The sequence below is a fragment of the Uranotaenia lowii genome, chromosome 1 (genome assembly GCF_029784155.1).
Source record: "Uranotaenia lowii strain MFRU-FL chromosome 1, ASM2978415v1, whole genome shotgun sequence".
In the NCBI taxonomy this organism is placed as follows: Eukaryota; Metazoa; Arthropoda; class Insecta; order Diptera; family Culicidae; genus Uranotaenia; species Uranotaenia lowii.
In genome coordinates, this window is record NC_073691.1 from 12,211,129 (window position 1) to 12,229,928 (window position 18,800).

An 18,800-nucleotide genomic window follows, 5' to 3' on the forward strand; every position below is an offset into this window, starting at 1 on the left:
TAGAAATTAATTCTACGGTATTTTTCACGTAAACTAAGATTTTGATGCATCATATCGATTCTACGTGAATTTTGTAGTAACTCCAGTGTAACAAGGACGCCCCGGTAGCAACTACTTTATTTCCACATAACTGACTCATGAATTTCACGTAAAGTCTAAGTGGATGATTTCTAATCCGTTTTGTGCATTTTTCTCCAGCGTGTGGTGGTAAATTCAAATTAGAATATATTCAGCTTTGTTCCATGTTGTGAAATTTTTGAAGCCGTTGTGCCTGTTGTCATCATGATCGGATATTCAACTGTTTAGGATTTGTTGTTTTGGTAAGTGACAATAATTCTTAATTGCAATCCGCTAATTTTTGTTTTTCTTATTTCATTTTTCTGATAGCAATGGCTTTGGATACAAGTGCTTTTCCGTTGGATCTGAAGATGACCTTTCGTTCTTTGGTGGGTCTGTTCGAAAAAGAGGTTCAACGGAACACCATTTACGGAACAACAGACAAGGTAGAATATATTTTATTTAAATAATACTTTTTTTATTAATGTATACTTTTCAATTTTTACAGGATATCAAAAAGAAAGCTGCGTTGAAGGATGTCCAAAAATAAGTGTTTCTTATACTTAAAAAGTGTAGTGTTAAGATGTGCAAAGATAGTAAAATAAAGTTTATTCACAACAAAATTTAGCTTTTTTTTAAACATTATGAAAAATAACAAAAACAGGAAGAAAAAAAAAACAAACTTACTTTCATTCGGATATTAAAAACATTCCTCGTGGCCATCATAAACAAACCGCGTTGAACTGACAAAAAAATCACGTAAAATGTATGTGTGTTCCATGAAGCACAAATTCTTATAGGGACGCGTCCACATATTGATTTCGTAGCATCTACGTGAAAATCAATTGGATAAAAATTATGTAGTTTTTCACGTAGCCCCTACGTGCGGATTATTTTGGGTGTAGATTTCGCAATGAATAAGGGAAATTCAATTAGCACAACCAAAATAATGCCTTTGTGGTGCATATTGTTGCACTATTGCTGAACTCTAATGTTTTTTGTTTAGCATTGCATTCGGATTTCTGTTATCAATTTTAATCAAGATAAGTAAATATCAGATTCTAGAATCAATGTCACTGAATCATAAACGGATTCTTATCATGAAATTCCAATCCAGGATTGCGTCAGAATTGAGATCTGACAAAAAAAAGTTCTAACCATAAGAATTTTACCTACGAATGTTTGCCCGGTGAAAGGCACGCGTTTTAAAATTGTGCAAGCTTGCCACCGATATTGATTTTAATTCGACACACGACAAGTTGGACGTCGTCTTCGTCTTCGTTCTGACGACGCCTCCTGTCAATATGAACATAGGTCTAAATTTATCAAATCCGGCGGCCGGCTTTCTCGATTTGCTTGCATAAACTTTACTTTTCCTTCCTACCTACTATGTATTTTGATTCCACCAAGACTCAACTGGTTGGTGGGCCGGTCTTTGCCTGTAGATTGTACTTAAACGATTCAAGTAACTCAGGGCTCAACAGAATGAAACGGAAGACGCCTCAGTCGGTTAAAAATTTTTGCCGCAATCAGACACTTTTTAATTTCTCAAGCAATTATTTCGAGATGAACATATTCATATACATACATCGAAAAAGGAAAATACTGTTAGCAGCTTGATCGCAGTAGCATGGAAATTTATGTCATGTTAAGGTTAGAGAAATAAAACTCATTCTTTGTTCGAAAATAGTTCAGACTTAATGAAACTGTTATCGATTGGCGACGAGAAATTTGAAGAATCTACGAAGCTATGCCTATTCCGAAGAAGATGTCGGATCCATCCGAAGGAAGTTCCAACCAAATGCAGGACATTTTCAAAATAATCATAAACCAGAATGGGCAGATGCCGGAACAAAACACGCGGTTAATGGCGGTCATGGAGAGGTTCACTACTCAAGCAGCCCCAACCAGCCAAACAACAACCCCGAATTGGTCATCGAGTCCCTGTCGTTTGACCATTTGTATCGAAAATATGAGGACTTTTTCCTTCAAGATGGATCCAAGCTGGACGATGCGGTCAAGGTTCGACTGCTGCTTAGGAGTTTGAATGTATAGTCCACTACAGATACTTCGTTCTTCCGAGACATTCGAGGGATTTCAGTTTGGAAGAAACTGTCCAGAAACAAAAACAGCTCTTTGGAACCCGGATTTCTCTGTTCAGCGAAAGGTACCATTGCTTCCAACTTGTCAAGCAGCCGGAGGAGGACTTCGTGGCGTATGCGCCGAAGCGGTCAACAAACGCTGCGAGGGCTTCGAGTTAAGCAGGATCACCTCGGATCAATTCAAGACGCTGATCAGTATCCGAGGCCTCCAATCGTAGAAGGATTCCGATATCTGCACCAGACTACTTTCCAAGCTGGAATCGGATGAACGAAACTGCAAGTTGGAAACGCTTATGTTCGAAAGTCAACGACTCCAGAACCTCAAGCACGATACGATTTGAACGAGCAAAAGCAACCTTCATCTACTACTTCAGTATGTGCACTCAAACAGAAAAAGCAGCCGGTGAAACAGCGCGATCAACCCCCGAAAAAAGGCAAGCATAAATCAACTTTACTCAAGACATCGTGTTGGCAATGTGAGGTAAAGAGTGTCCACGATAAAAATTGCCACACTATGAAATTGCTCTAACTTTTTAACCGTAGGGTAAAATTTAATGAAAATTTGGGTTGGATTAGTTCATAGTGCATTGTTCACATGCTGCAAGTTTTAAAGTCCTGTGATCAAAACTCGCGGAAATGGAGTCGAAAGAACAGCTCGTGCGTGATAAAATCTTGCGCATTCATGTAGGGAATCGCGAATTCCACGGTGTCGCGAGTGATTAAGCGGCTCGAGGAACAATTGACCACCGATCGGAAGCCCAGAAGTGAAGGGAAAAGTATTCCGTACTACACCAGAAATCGCAACTGCGTAGTTTGGGCCTTCAACAGAAACCCGAACGCCTCCGTTCGGGATGTGGCTAAGAAGCTGCACCTAAGCCAAATTTTTGTCAAAAAGGCCAAAACTAAGGCTGGGCTTCGAACGTTCAAGGTACAAAAGGCACCTAATCGCGACGAGAAGCAGAACAAGTCCGCCAAAACCCGTGCCAGGAAGTTGTACCTCAACATGTTGACGAAAGTTGAATGCTGTATCATGAACGACGAAACATATGTGAAAGCCGACTTCAAACACATCCCCGGCAACCTATTTTTCACGGCCAAGGATAAGTTCAGCGTTCCGGAGCATGTCCGCACTTAGAAGATGTCCGAATTTGCGAATAAATTCCTGGCTGCACGTGCGGAAAGCGGAGTGCATCTTTCGTGACCCAGGACACGATGAACGGACAGGTGTACATGAAAGAGTGCCTCCAGAAGCGGCTGCTTCCTCTTCTGAAGGCCCACAACGTCCCAACAATCTTCTGGCTGGATTTGGCCTCATGCCACTACTCCAAGGACGTGCTGAAGTGGTATGCGGACAAAAACGTCAATTTCGTGCCGAAAATGTTCAACCCTCCCAACACTCTGGAGCTCCAACCCATCAAGAAGTACCGGGCGATTATTAAGCAGCACGTTCTTAAGCGACCTAAGGTAGTGAAGACAGTCGATGAACTGAAGAAAGTATGGGTTTACGTGCAAAAAACGGTTGATTCACAAATTGTGCAGAATATTATAGCCGGAGTTAATGCCAAGGTGCGGGCATTTGTCGTATGGACTGTGAATAAAATACGAGTAAAATGGTAAAATGAAGTTAGAAATCTCTGAAAATTTGATGGCAATCGGATGAAAACTCAAATTTTAAGAATCAATTTTGTGTGTGGCTATTTCATCGTAGACACCCTTTATGCATGTCGTCTGAGACCACAAAGGCACTTCTGCAAATCCTGTGGAGAGGGATACTGTAACTGTTTCTCAGCGCAGCAGCACTTTGATCCTAGGCAAACATGATTCGCCGTATGCATCGCTCATTGGTGAGATTCCAATTCGATGATAATGCTGCACTGTTTTGGCAGCAAGCATCGTGCGAGGTGATCTATGTTTTAGCGATGTGTGGAACAAGCGATGATCGGATAAAAACTAGTTTTCTCAAAAATGGGTAACTTTTTTCTGTGTGCATCCATGCAAAAGTTTGTTTACATGCTTAAGACATGTTGTTCGTTCGTATCGTATGATCTATGGTTCGTATTGATCTTGAAACTAGAAAGAAAATTAGTGCACTGAAAAGGGTATAACCTACAACCACATCGCAAAACGGTTCAAAGTAGGAATTATTTGAAGTAGTGAAGATCTGCCTAAATCCGGAAGAAAACCTGGTTCCAGTCAGCCCCAGTTGGATGCAGTAATTCATATCAAGGTAACCGATCGGTATCAACGCCTGATCTGGCTTAAAAGTTCAAAAGAGCATTGGGATGATTCTAAGAATCAAGGCCAGGAACTCCTTGAAGACATACAAGAAGCGGGAGGTACCGAAGAAATCTCGAGGAAAAACAAGGGCACGGACACTTTACGAAAGCATTCTGGACAACAGGATAGGGGCATCTTAATAGACGACGAAATCTATATCAAACAGGATTCAGGAACGCTTCCCGGGCCACAATTCTACACGAAATCGACGGACGAGGAGGTGGATGATGCCTACTGTACGATTGCGATAAAAAATAGGGGCAGAAGGTTCTAGTATGGCAAGCTATTTGTACCTGTGGTTCGCGCTTAAGTATTTTCTTCACAAAAAGTACAATAAATGCTCAAGTTTACATAGATGAATGCTTGAAAAAAGATTGCTGCCCCTCTATAAAAAGCATCACTATCCCCTGGCCAGATTTGGCATCTGCACATTACGTCCAGTCTGTACTGCAGTGGCTTTTCGACAATAACATCCAATTTGTCGAGAAAAACATTCATCCACCAAAATGTTCAGATCTCTGACTGATTGAACGATACTGGGCGATTATGAAGAGGATCTTTAGGAAGCAGGAGACAGTTTCGTTTCTCAAAGCACGGAAGAATTCGAGAAAAATTGGAAGACAGCTTCCAGGAAATGTACTAAAGCTACTGTGCATAATCTGATGGAAGGCAATTCATCAAAAGTGCGTTCATTCTTTAGGACATAATTTCTTGACTTATGATAACTATGATATTGTTTCTAGTCATACTGATCTTCAATAAACTGAAAAGGAAAAATTAGGATAATAAATTTATTTCATTTTTATTCACAGAAAGATGTTGCTAAAGAGTTTTCGATACAGTCCTTAGGCGTAAACCTTATTCAACCATTCATGAAACAATTTGAACTTACCCTCTAAAATAACTTTCTATTTGGAATTGGTTCAAGCTTAAATTTGTTGTAAACTTATAATATTATTCTTGTGACGGTTGTTGTATAAAACGTTTTAAATAGAAGATAGGAAGAGAAAAAAGAGTTTATCCAAAGTTTGCAACTACATCCAGAAATTTCACGTACTATAACTTGCTCCCATAGCCGTTTTTTTTTTTTGGATTTGATCATGGTTTAAAGGTTCGAAGCAAACCGTAGCCTAAGTCTAAAATTAACTGTAGACGAGGCAGTTATTCAAAATTGGGTTGAGATTAGAGATGTACCGAATAGTGGTATTCGGCGAACGGCCGAATACCGAATATTGACCTTTTCAACTATTCGGCCAAACGAATATTCGGCCGAATATTCGGTCGAATATTCTATGAAATTTTAATGACAAAAAAACTTACGCGATTATTTCTATGCTTTCAATTTCTTCCATATGGAGGTCCCTCATGTTTTTAGTCGATTATTTTCAACGGATGATAATATCGGATGGTGAATTATAAGATATTTTTAAGTAAGGGTCTTTCTGATTTTAAAAATGTCACCAATAACTGAAAAGACATCAGATAACTATTCGCTTCTAGAGCGTTTATCCCCAAAGCGATTGCGTTCCTGCAAAATCTGGGATAAAAATGTCGAAATAGATGCCAAGCTATTTGAATTTGCTTCTTTGTCATTGAACTAGATGAAGGCCAAATTTGAGCAAGATATCTTTAAAATAGTTGTTGAAAAGATAGATAATCTGACTATAATTTCAATTACACGTATTCACATAGTCAGGAATTTGAAGACGATTTTTGAAAAATAAATATTAAAAATGGCAAAATTTGTGTTTATTTTAAAATTTTTGAAAAATCATTATTGAACACAAAGTCTAAAAGTTTGAAGAAATTTGAGAATTTTATTTGATTTAGCAAATAATCTAACAAAATTCGGGACGTTTTAAACAACATCTGCACATCCCGGACAGATTTGACTTATCTGGAATCTTCACTGGATTTATGGGCAAGCCTGAATATATCCAGAAAATGTGGAATAAACTAAAATCAAAGAATAAAGGGATACTTGTCAGTATTCTCCTGTACGATCTACAGTGAAAAGTACGCGGAAACACCTTAGATGTTTGGCTGAAACCATAAGTTTTTAATGATTGTGTTGCTTTTACAACATTATTTTTCAATATTATATAAATTATCCAAAGTCATTTGAAATATTTTACAAGTCTGTAGTAGATATTCGACCGAATACTTAGCTCAACTATTCGGTGAGCCGAATATTCGGCTTAACGGTTTTTTGGCGGTATTCGGCGCCGAATATTCGGCCGACCGAATATTCGGTACATCTCTAGTTGAGATTGAGGTTTTATAAATGTACCCATAAACAATCTACCAACGTTTTGGAAATTGTGATTTTCTTAACTCTTATTTTTTTTTTGTTTCGATTATAGTCGTTTTACCATCTGTATGGCATTCGCGACTTTATCAACGTTGCAGTTGGCGGATCGTTATTGAAAAACTTATCCGGTACAACTGTGTTCGATGTTTACTCTTGGGCTTGAACTCGCGGACATCGGCTCAGTAGTCAACAGACTTGTCAACTGAGCTATATTGCAAGCCCAAACTTAACTCTTATGGTAAACTAAATTTGTTAAAAAATTCAGGAATCTATTGGTATTCCAAACTGTAAAAGATAGCTTACAAGGGTAAGTTTTAGTTGAAAGTTTGATTGTAATTGCATAGGATCGATCCTAAACTATTTGTTCGCAAAGAATCCCATAAAGAACTCCCACCAAAAGTACAGCAAACACATCGAATTGAAGTGCGAATTGAAAGGTGTTCGATTTTGCATTCTCAGCTCGATCAAACCTCGATCCAATTCAAGACCAGACCCGATGGTGGGTATTTAGGTGAAGTATCATGTTCCAGACAGACGGATCGGATTCGCTTTACTTTACATACGCTTCTTGATTCCGTAAGGTGGTTGTTTTGATTCGGGTTTTGTTGTTGTTTTCGATTTTACTTTTACGTTCCGATTCGGAATAGTTGTATAATTCCGCCCCGTAATCAAATCGTGGGATCGTACGTGGGGTAAGGAAGAATTGGTAATGATGCACATACATATAGTACAGTCGTACATGGTCAAGAGCAAACCAAGGCATGCAAGTTCTTCCTATGGTTCGATACACTTCGATGGATAGATTAAACTCAACTCTGTTCACAACAGTTCTCAACTTGATACCTACTTATTTTTGTATATTACAATGCAAAAGATGTCCAGGGAGTTCATAAGGCTCCATCAATTTCTTTTCTTTGCAGAATTCGATAAATCTGAAAACTTATTAAGTGACAGAATAACAAAAATATATAGGAAGAATACCTTCTAAGAAGTTAAAATTCAAAAACGAAAATTCATCAAAAAAATATCACAAAAATTATTTAGGTAACCCTCAAGGATTCAACGCGATGTTTTCACTTATTTTAACTATGAAACCAGAATCAGCTTTCGACAAAAACCAAATAGCTTTCCTCTTGCCAACAATTCAGAATCATCTTTCGAAGCTGATAATCCTCCTCAGGAAAGAGATTCTACCTCACTTAATCAGGCACCCAGCTTGGGCTAATCAAAAATTGTCATGGTCATGCATCTTCTTACCAGAAAAATAAAAAAACATGCGTAAACGTTCAGGCACGAGCCATTTCAATCGTTTCGGTTTGGGGGGCTGCATTTTTCCGGTTCAGTTCAGAATGGTCAAGGTCCGCAATACCAAATGAATTCTGAATGGCAATCGCGCGAACGAAAGCAGAAAAAAACTGATCGAGTTCGACTGTGAGTGTCGTCGCGCGATCACAACGCCATGCTGCAGCCTTTTAATTCAGTCAAGAAAATGATCTGCTCGATTTTTTCAATAAGAGGACGTGTTGAGTTTTTTTTTGGCTTAACTTTTCAACTTAGGCTATTTGGAAATAGTATGTTCATTCCATCCTGACTTTCTGATCACAATATTAGATTCTCACATTCTAAAGCAGATCATTGTTTATCAACCATTTATTGAACTTTATTGATCGAGAAACTTAAATTTCATGAAGCTGGTTGACACGCTCTCACTGGGATCCTGGAGAACCCGCAGATCAATTTAAGTTTGTTAACATTTGAGATCAACTGAGTAATTAATTCGCCCATTCGATCGTTCGTTTCTTCAGCCGGCCAGTCAGTCATACATCGCTGCTTTTCCATTCATGACTCTAGACTTTGTTTCTATGTCATATAATTAGCAAGCGGTTTGCCTTCGTTACTGTGTTTCTTTTTAAGAATTCTTGCCAGTCAAACTAAGTGACAGCTGTGCACATTTTTTAAAACGATTTCGAATTCTCCATCTAAGAAGATTTTTTCATTTTAACAGTTTTTTTTTTTATTTTTACAGTCCAATCTCAGACAAGTTTATCAAGAGTTTTCGAACATGTATGCTTAGAAGTTTAATTTCTGGTTTGAGAATGTATGTTTTCATGGGGATTTCGACCCTTGATAGATATTTAATATAAGGGAAATATATAGATACATGGGTAAAAGCACGTCAATGCAGCAATAAATACTATCTTTTTGCAAAACAATGAATACAACCTTGAAATGAGAGTATTTCCAAGAATTTCAGTCTCGACTGCTCAACTCTAATTAAGCCCTTGGCCCATGGCAACCGTTCTCCAATTTCTCGGATATCCCACGTTCGCCAGATAACGATTCACTCGTTCCAACCACCTCGCTCAAAGATGGTTCTCAACATTCGTCGCTCGAATACTCCGAGTGTGCGCAGGTCCTTCTCGAGCAATATCCATGTCTTGTGCCCGTAGAGAATAACCGGTCCAATGAGCGTCATGTTACAGGTTACACTTCGTGCGAGGGCTAAGTCTTCTCGAACGCGCAGTTGCTTGTCGAGTTCATAGTAGGTACGACTTCCGCTGATCATTGGCAGCCGGTTCTCACGGCTGGGCACCAGTGAGACCGCAGACAATAACCGATAGAGACAAAGTCTTCGACTTTCTTCAGCTCGTCGCCGTCGATCGTACAGTGGACAAGCGGGCTCGGTCGGTCTTGGATCCGTTATTAATCATCGACCCAATCCTTCCTGCTTCGCGTTTCAGTTTGCAATAGATCTCCTCCACCGCCGCAGATGATCTGTCGATCTTGTCCATAATTTTCCATAGCTCGTCACGGTCGATACGCGGCTTTGAAGTCAATGAAAAGATGTTGAGCAGGGACTTGGAGTTTACGGCAGTTTTGGAGGATTTGCGGTTGTGTGAAGATCTGGTCCGTCGTAGACCGTCCCTCCATGAAGCCGGCCTGATGACTTACGGTATCTTCCGCTGTCGGTGATTTTCCACTTTCGACGATTGCTTCTTTGGCCTACTGCCGGCCGCGCGGCGTTCTCTTCATCCATCACCTTGCTACACTCCTCGACCGAACAAGTCGTTCCGGCGAGTCCCGATGACATTCTCTGCAACGCTTTTGATGGTATCCCAACAGTCCTCGAGAGGGGGCTCGTCAAGCTCGCCCTCTGCCGACAGTGCTTCTTCGAGTGATTGCACATAGTTTGCTGCGACCTCAGGTTGCTTCAGTCGTGCGATATTTGGCCAAGGCGGGCGTTGTATATTGTTCACTAAGGAGAGTGAATCCACTCCCGTATATAGGATTCCGATTGAGAACCTACCAAACAAGAATCCCGTCACGACCACCCCGGATGGTTTCTCTGCTTCCTTGTGCTGTAGGAAAGATCGTAGCTGAGTACGTGAGACCCTTCAAGTCCCACCATACGTCCAAAGTAGGGTTATACCGCGCCCTAAGATTGCGTTGCTTTTGAATTGTGGTGTCATACGAGGCCTAAGACCTTCCTTCAAGTTTGGTTGACTATCTCTCTCGCTCCGTTCATCGTCTTTCCCGATTCGTATTAGATCGCGCATGATTTGCGAGATTTCGTCGACTATAGCAGGCCATGACTGTTCGTCGCGACACATTTCACTTACAAAATTTTCAGCGATTAAATTTTGAAGTGGTTGACGCTTTCAAACGAACCTGGGGCAGAAAAAGATAACATGTTCTGGCGATTCCTCCGTATTTACGCATTCCGGGCAATCAGGTGAGCTGATAAGCTTAAACTGACGAAGGTTTTGCTTACAGCACCCATGACCCGAAAGGAACTGCGTCAGGTGGAAGTTCTTCATACTTACGATTTACCTAGTCTGAAAGTCGCGGAGGAATCATGTCCGCGATGACAAAAGCTGCATCTGCTGATATGGTCCTGTATGCACAGGAAACTCGAATAGCTATCAGCCAATGTGAGCTCCGTAATTTGGATCTTTTGCGCTCTACCTCTATGGCGGAGCTCCAGGCTACTCCTCCGTATTGTAGTTTCGACAGCGTTACGCTCGCCATGACTTTCGATGCACTTTCACAACAGTATTTAACATGCGCACCAAAACTTAAGCGATTGTCAACCATACCTCCGAGGTATTTCAGCTCAGCTGCTGTTTCGAAGATGTCGTGTGTCCTTCAACAGTAATCTCCATGTGCGGCACAACTCTGTTGTTGCTCACAAACAGAACTTCAGTTTTATGGTGAGCTATCTGAAGCTTAACTCCCTCCATCCAGATGCCAACCCTTTTTACGGACACTGTTGCAACACTGATCACACTGACATGACACTTAGAGCAAAAATTCGACCATTTTCTGGCTATTTTTTTTGTCAAATTTTTGCAGGTTCGCAATACCGACGGCAGGTGGCGAACCTACCATTTTCCGATACAAATGCCCTATAGGAAAAATGGACCTGTTTAGCCCGATTTTATGTAGGAATTGCCTATTTTTTTTAAGTTGAATGGCACTTTCTAACTGGGATAGCATTTCTTCAAATCGATCGATGCGCACTCTGGAATCGATATTGCGTACTGTTGGAAAAATTATCCAACAAACGAGTGTCCAGTCAGTATGGTCAGTAGTTGCAAGCTTTTCTACCTCCTCGATTTTTTCGCCGGTGATCATGAGCATGATATCGTCAGCAAATCCGACTATCTGTGCGCCTGCTGGTAGTTTCAGCGTTAATACCTCATTATACATGGTATTCTAAAGCACAGGTCCCAGTCCTGTGTAACACCCGCTGTTAGAGCAGTAGATCGTAACCCAGTTTCGGTTCTCCCTTTCCGAAAACCAAACTGTCTGTCCGATAGTCCATTTTTGACTCCTGTGTAGACAGTAAGCCTGTTGTTGTATATTATTCTCTCCAGTAGCTTACCAAGGGTGTCCAGCAGAGAAATGGCCCTGTACGAAGATAGATAGGCCGTATTCGTTGATCATGATATTATGGTTTGGGCAGCGCTCGTATTCACGTCCCAGCTGCACGTATAATTCGTCTTTGTCGTCACCGGTACTTCCGAGGTGAGAGCTGTGCACGTTGATGATGTCGGCACATTCGTGGATCGATCGGCCACCACCCGATCACGCGGTTCAGCATCTTCCCTATCACTATGGAAGCTATCCCTAGCTCGTGTGTGTTACCGTACCGTACCTCCTGCAGTGCTACGATAGCACGCGGGTACTGCCCATGAAATTTAGAGATCGGCAGTTCCATGTCCATGTTCCAAGTTTCCAATCGCTGATCCCTTTTCGTCGCGTGGGCTTTGCCGATATTCAACCGAAATTCCAGGACGTTGTTGAACGCCGCACGCCGCCCTTGACATGGAGGACAGACGGATACGGAACCCCTTATCTCAGTTTGCATGCGAACAAAGCATCCACCGGGGTTGAGTACCCGATCTCCGCTAAGGTTGCTCGTTCCCCAGCCAGTAGCACGGGGAGGTTGAGAATCGGAGTTGTAAGACAAGAGGTGATATGACCACTACCCGAAGGTTGGGTGTATGGGGTCTCGAGTTGCACATTATCTACCATTCGCCGCCATTCATACACTGTGATACTAGAAGCAAATATATTCATAAACACCCTATAAATATAGATTTTGTTAGGTTTAATATACAGACTAAGAGTATCCAATCTTCGGATGTCGATTGGAAGAAAAATAATATTAAAAAAAATCTGAGCAACGCTGCGATATGAAAATTTTTGCTGCAACTGATCGAAGAGCTACAGCCCAATCTTTAGGTAGGTAGTTTACAAACCCTCAGCAACAACAAGGGCAGTCGGTCGATCTAAAATACAACATTTTATTGTGAATCCTATCGTACTTTTTCAAAAAGTCGTCAGGAGTAATATTTTGAAAGTTTCAAAGTTTTGAAGATTTAGCAGAATACCTGAGTTTAGTCTAAAATTTTTCTATTGATAATGGATATTTATTCTTAATTCAAATCAGATGAAAAAAAAAGTCGGTTGACACCCTTTTGATGACCATGACCAACTTAAAGGTAGACCGGAATCGAAATAAAGTGCTTTTACCCAGATCGAGGAGAATCATCGAAGTTTAATTGCAAACCACAAAAGGTTCCACCGGACCGGAGACATGGTTTCGATTATGATAATAAATATGTATTATAATATCGCCCAATCGATTTGCCGCATCGCATTCGTATCATTGCCGCCATACGTCGTCGTCGTGTGGCATTGGTTTGGTGTTGATCATAAATTATTGGAAACCGGCGTTTTTTTTCTCATTCCGATTTTATATTTGCCTTCTGCTTCCAGTTTGATCAAATTTCGATGCATCTGTGTTTATTTTTTTCTTTTTATTCTGTTTATTTCTCATATCGCAGCATCAGCGACAATGTTGCAATCCTTAGATTTTTTTAACTTAAACTCCTTTGCGAGGCTTTCAAATGAAAAGATTAGTTTTATAAATCATCCGTGAGCAATTTTCTTCCTTTGAAACTTCTCCGTTTCAAAGCAGGAAAATGCATCCAATGCGATGAATCAACATTTGATGCGTCACGGAAAAAATCCTACGCAGTGCTTGATGACGTACACAAGCGGAGTCGAGCAAAATGGTAAACTATAAAAGGGGAAAAGCAATGAGCAATTTGCAATTAACCGTAACAACCCACGTGACACGACAACGAAGGATATTTGTTTTCCACGTGACGTAAACTTACTTTACTATTCCCATTAGCAGGGACTAAAGCCTGCAAAGCACGATATAGATTTACGGCATTTTCAAACGGGACTTTGTGCTCTTATCACCGGAACTTGACAAATCACATGGGAATAGATAGTTCTATTTCAAAATACTGTCATGAGTAGCCTCTGCACAAAACAAACAAACGCTCTTGGATTGCAACAAAGTTGTGAGTCTTCCTCGTTCAACTGTAAACATGTGTAAATGCGTGAATGTTGAGTACTTTGAATTTTTAACCAAGATTCTCAAATTCATGTTCATATTGTTCGGTATTGAAAATTTGAATTTCAATTCTTGAGTCAGATATAGATTTCATGCTTTCAGGTTTAGATTCAGGGTTGTGTTTTTGTTTTTTTCTGGGCAAGCACGGTAGCTATTTTTACTACATATGTAATGGCAAACGAGCCTATAGTAAATGCCAGTGTCATTCCAATCGAGCAAAACCAAGCAATCTTAAAGGCAGCCCTACAGGGTGACAAAAAAGTCCTGTCACACTTTTTTGGGGTCGCCTGTAGCCTACACGTTGCATCTCTCTGGTGCCATCTATATGTCAAATGAAAGGGCTAACTTCGCTGCCCAAAGTGGCAGAGTTTCGTTTCTGTGCAGTTTGTTTACATTGAGTTGTGAGCTATGGCAGAGTTTAGAGCAGCTGTTATCGCTGAATATGTGAAAGGGTTCAAACCCGGACACATATTCAAACATCTAAAACCGCTCGGAATCAACCGGAAATTCGTGTACCGGACCATAAATCGGTACCTAGAGACCGGAGGCACCGAGGACAAGGCACGATCTGGACGACCAAGGTCTGTGAGAACTCCAAGGCTGGTAAAGATTATTCGAGACCGGATTAGACGGAATCCCGCCCAATCTGCACGGAAGCTGGCCAGGAACCTCAAAATGAACCGAGAATCAATCCGCCTGCTTCTGCGCAAGGATTTAAAACGTACACCGTACAAAAAACAGGTGGTTCATGGGGTTACCAAAGCTACAATGGACAAGAGGTACCAACGGTCGCGGGAATTGCTCGGTTGGCGCGCAGATGACGAGATAATTTTTTCGGACGAGAAGCTGTTCGTTTTGGAGCAAACAGTCAATCGTCAAAATGATCGAGTTTGGAGTGTAAGCCTCCAGCAAGCTCCTGCGGACAAGCTGAACGTTTTCCGGTTCCAAAATAAGACGTCAGTGATGGTTTGGGGAGCCATTTGCAAGAGAGGTAAACTGCCTCTTATTTTTATCGATAAAGGGGTCAAAATCAACGCAGCGTACTACTTGGACACGGTTTTGAAGAAAAATGTTCTGCCTCAAGCTGAACTATTGTTTGCAGACGATTACTACTGCTTCCAGCAAGATGGTGCCCCATCCCACACCGCAAAGGTTGTTCAGGCGTGGTGTGAGGAAAATTTGACAGATTTCATTCCAAAGAATGAATGGCCTCCGTCGTCTCCGGATCTGAATCCACTGGATTATTTCGTGTGGGGATATATGATGTCGAAGCTGAACGACTATAAATTAACAAATTTGGAGCAATTCGAGCGAGCTATCAGCGAAATCTGGGACGAGATGCCGATGGAGCACGTGCGCGCCGCCTGCGACGACTTTCCGAGACGTCTGAAGCTAGTTAGATCAGAGAAAGGTGGTGTAATTCCAAGATACCGTCTGTGAAGTATCTTTATGAGTTACTGAATAAAGCTATGAAAACCAGATTCTGATTTTCTTCTTATTCTTTGAAATATTGAGATTTGCGTGTGTGACCGAACTTTTTTGTCACCCTGTACAGTGGGGTTGCAAGCTTATTATTTCAAAAGGGATCAGAGTGCGCCTCTTTGTATGTAACGGGTGTTAAATAAAAAATGAAAATGTTTTCAATACCTTTCAGTAACTCAAATAAAGAGCGTAAAATTTTCTTTCTCCAAGAAAATTGCTTTTTGGGCTCCCTAGAAACAATAGGCGTTTTTGGTTTTGCTAGTTTGAATTTAGTCAAAGCAAAGATGGCGTCAAAACAGCACGTGCTCCGCGAACGGATTGTACGGTTCTACGAAACGCATTTCTAGCAAGGAAAAAAGTTCACGGTGGCACATTTTAAGGAAGAAAATGTACCTGTCAGTATGGTATATCGTATCCTGGGTTCCCTGAACGTAGAGCGGAAGGTCGGAAGTGGTCGTCCGGTGACGATAATGACGAAGCAGAGGAAGACATCGTTAAAGAAGCTATTTGACAACAAGGACGCAACCAGCCTGCGTGACGCCGGTCGGAAATATGGCTGCTCCCACGTATTGATCCATCGTACCCTCAAGATGAAAGGAATCGTCTGCAGGAAGAAGACGAGGTCGCCGGAGTACACGGAGGAGCAGATTGAGACGGTTAAATCACAGTGTCGGTGGATGACCAAAAAATACCGCGGGACGTCATTCGTTCTGGCTGGCTGGCGTACCTTGAGGAGAAAAAATGCCGCCCAATAGAGGATTTCTTTGGCTCACTCAGTGCCCTAATGTATAAGAACAATTGGAGGGCCAAGGACACGAAGCAACTGACTACAAGAATCCGGAATTGTATCCGGAAAATGGACGTAAGTGCCGTACAACGTTCTTGTGAGAGCATCGCGACAAAGTTGCGTCAAACATCAGACCACGGCCCTTACTCAAACATTCACTGACATTTTTTTTTGAAGAAAATACATTATGTTATTAATAAAAAATATTGAAATCGATGAAAAAAAATAACAATTTTTTATATGTGATTGAAAAAATTCTCATTTTTTATTTAACACCGGTTAGTCTCTTTAGTGATGGCTATTTGGGGGGCGGTTAAGTCCATAATAAACAATATTTAGCTTGAGTAGAGAACTTTTGAAAAAAAAAGTTTTTTTTTTCGAGTTTATTTTATTCGATTTTATAAAAAGGTTCTGAATTTTCTTTCGCGCAATTTCGATTAAAATCAATCCCCGCAATCAAAAATTGGTTTTTGTTTGGAAAACATTATTACACGGTTTGAGGAATAAACACGGTATCTGAAGAAAATATGTTATATTCTCAATCGAAAGCACTTAGAAATTTTTTTTGAAATTGAGAGAAGCTTAGCTTCGAAACTTGAAAAATGAGACATGAGACAACCCAACAAACATTTTTTTAGCTATATTTTTATGCTGTTTTATAATACGTCTCATACACATTATAGAATGATCATATGAAAGTTTAAAAAACATCATTTCTTTTCTAAAGTGGAGGTAATTATACATACATAAATTTTATTTCTTTCTAAAGCGACGGAAACTACACCAATTGGGCGTTATCCGACACCTTATTCGAACCTATCGGAAGAATGCAAGAGTACACAAGATTCTGCTCTCATAGCCTTCAAATCGGTGCCAGCGACAATATTTTCCAGTTCTTTCATTGGTCAATATTACTCAATTCCCATATGATTTTCAGCCATGTGGATGCACTGCTGGTTGCAGAGAGAACATGACGATTATTTTATCTCTTGAAGCCCGCGCGGCAGCAAAGTAATTCCAAAATTTACAAACATGGCGGACTTCCTATCATATCCGATTTAAACTGACTTGAGACGACATTTTATACGATCTTTTCACTATGCAGTTGGAATTGCGATTCGTAACACCATTGTTAACAACTCAAGTTATCATTTCTATTACGATTTCATGTTTGCTGGGTTGAGACTTGAAAACTGAAACCTGAGTCAAGAAAAATGAAACTGTTGACCTGAGACATGAAATCTGAGATTTGAAACCTGAGACCAGGAGACATGAGACATGAATAATGGGACTTTCGATCTAACGATTGAGACCTCAGAGTTTAGAGACATGAGAAATAAGCTCTAAGACTTACGACATGAGTCTTGCGACATAAGACATGATAAATGAAAAAAGGGACCTTAGACCTTTGAGATACTTGAGACCTTGAGATACAAGAGACATGAGACGTGAGAAGTGAAACATGAGAAGTAAGACGTGAGAGGTAATGCATGAGAAGTGAAATTTGTCACGCGACAAGTGAGATGTAAGAAGTGAGGTTACAGAATTCTCATTTTTTATTCCTCCCTTCTCACATCTCAAGACCCTTTTTGAATACTGCTTAAGCGATATTGACTATAAGTCATGGCCGTAGGAACGGGGTGGGGTGGGGATTAAACACACCCTCCCTCCCCTCCTTGATAGTCCAGGAAAAGCAAGCGAGCTATTCTTCTCTGTATGCAAAATTTTAAATTCTCAATGATATTTTAAAGATAAGCCTACCCCCATTCTGATACCTGATATCTGAAGGTCATTCAAGAGTGAAAATGATGACTCAAAAGTCAGAACTGAGGCCAAAATCTCAAAAACTATTGCCAGTTTCAGAATACTGCTACAGTTTTTCAAACTCATTTTAAATTAGATTAAACTCATTGCGGTGGTTCTGGTTCCATCCTGTCAAAACCAGCATTGTATTATTGTTTTCATATTTCGGATATTGTATCAAGTTCAGGATTCGAATTTTAAGTTAGAATCATCACAAGAATTAAAAAGGTTCTTCGTAGTCCTGGTTCATTTGATTGTGCATTTTATGCTAAATTCGTTTCATGTTTTACCAAACGCATATGGGTTTTTAATATTTTTAGACAATTATTTTTCGAATATGAGGAAAAAATTAGGAAGCATCAACAGTTGTTTGATATTCAGATTCGAAGTTCTTAAATTTAATTCTTTTTCAGAATTAAAAGTTGACAAAACTTCAATATATCGATTCAGAATTAGAAATTTATAGTTACAGTCAGATTGACAAGACGTTTAAAAAAATTGATATAATGAGTTCAGATTGAAATCCAAAGTTTCAAAATTTAAATTATAGATTCTGATTGAGGACTGTGGAAGACATCTTGACTAATACTTATAATTCTTATCAGGAATTTAGATTTAGAAATCGTAATGAAATTTTTAAACAGATTAAAAATTTTAATTTTGAATTCAGGTTAAAAATTAATATTCAAAATTCAGGTTCTGATTTAGCTCGTAGATGTGTTTTTCAAAAATATCAAAATGATCATTTTTTGAGAAACTCGGATCGCTTAAGATCGCAGATTCAATTTAAAAATATCAGCTAAAAATCACATCTATCAAGAAGAATTTCAGTTTATTTTACAAATTATGTTCTAAGAAATATCGTGATTTTTATTGTTCGAAAATGTCATCAACAGGGTTTTAATGTTTGAATTGATTCAAAATATAATTTTGAGATCGAAAAAAAGAGCGTGTGGTTCAAAAACGCCTTGAGACAAATATTTAAATTTCTTGCCAAACAATGGAGTAAAAATGAGCCTTTCGAAAACGGAAACGTTTGGTATTGCA

The 18,800-nt window shown here is 40.0% G+C and overlaps 1 protein-coding gene across 1 annotated transcript in view; it reads left to right on the forward strand.

The window, feature by feature from the left end:
• The window catches only part of LOC129738940 (Y+L amino acid transporter 2), a 36,580-nt gene that overhangs the window by 649 nt on the left and 17,131 nt on the right, over positions 1-18,800 (forward strand). The gene's annotated exons all lie outside the window — the stretch shown is intronic.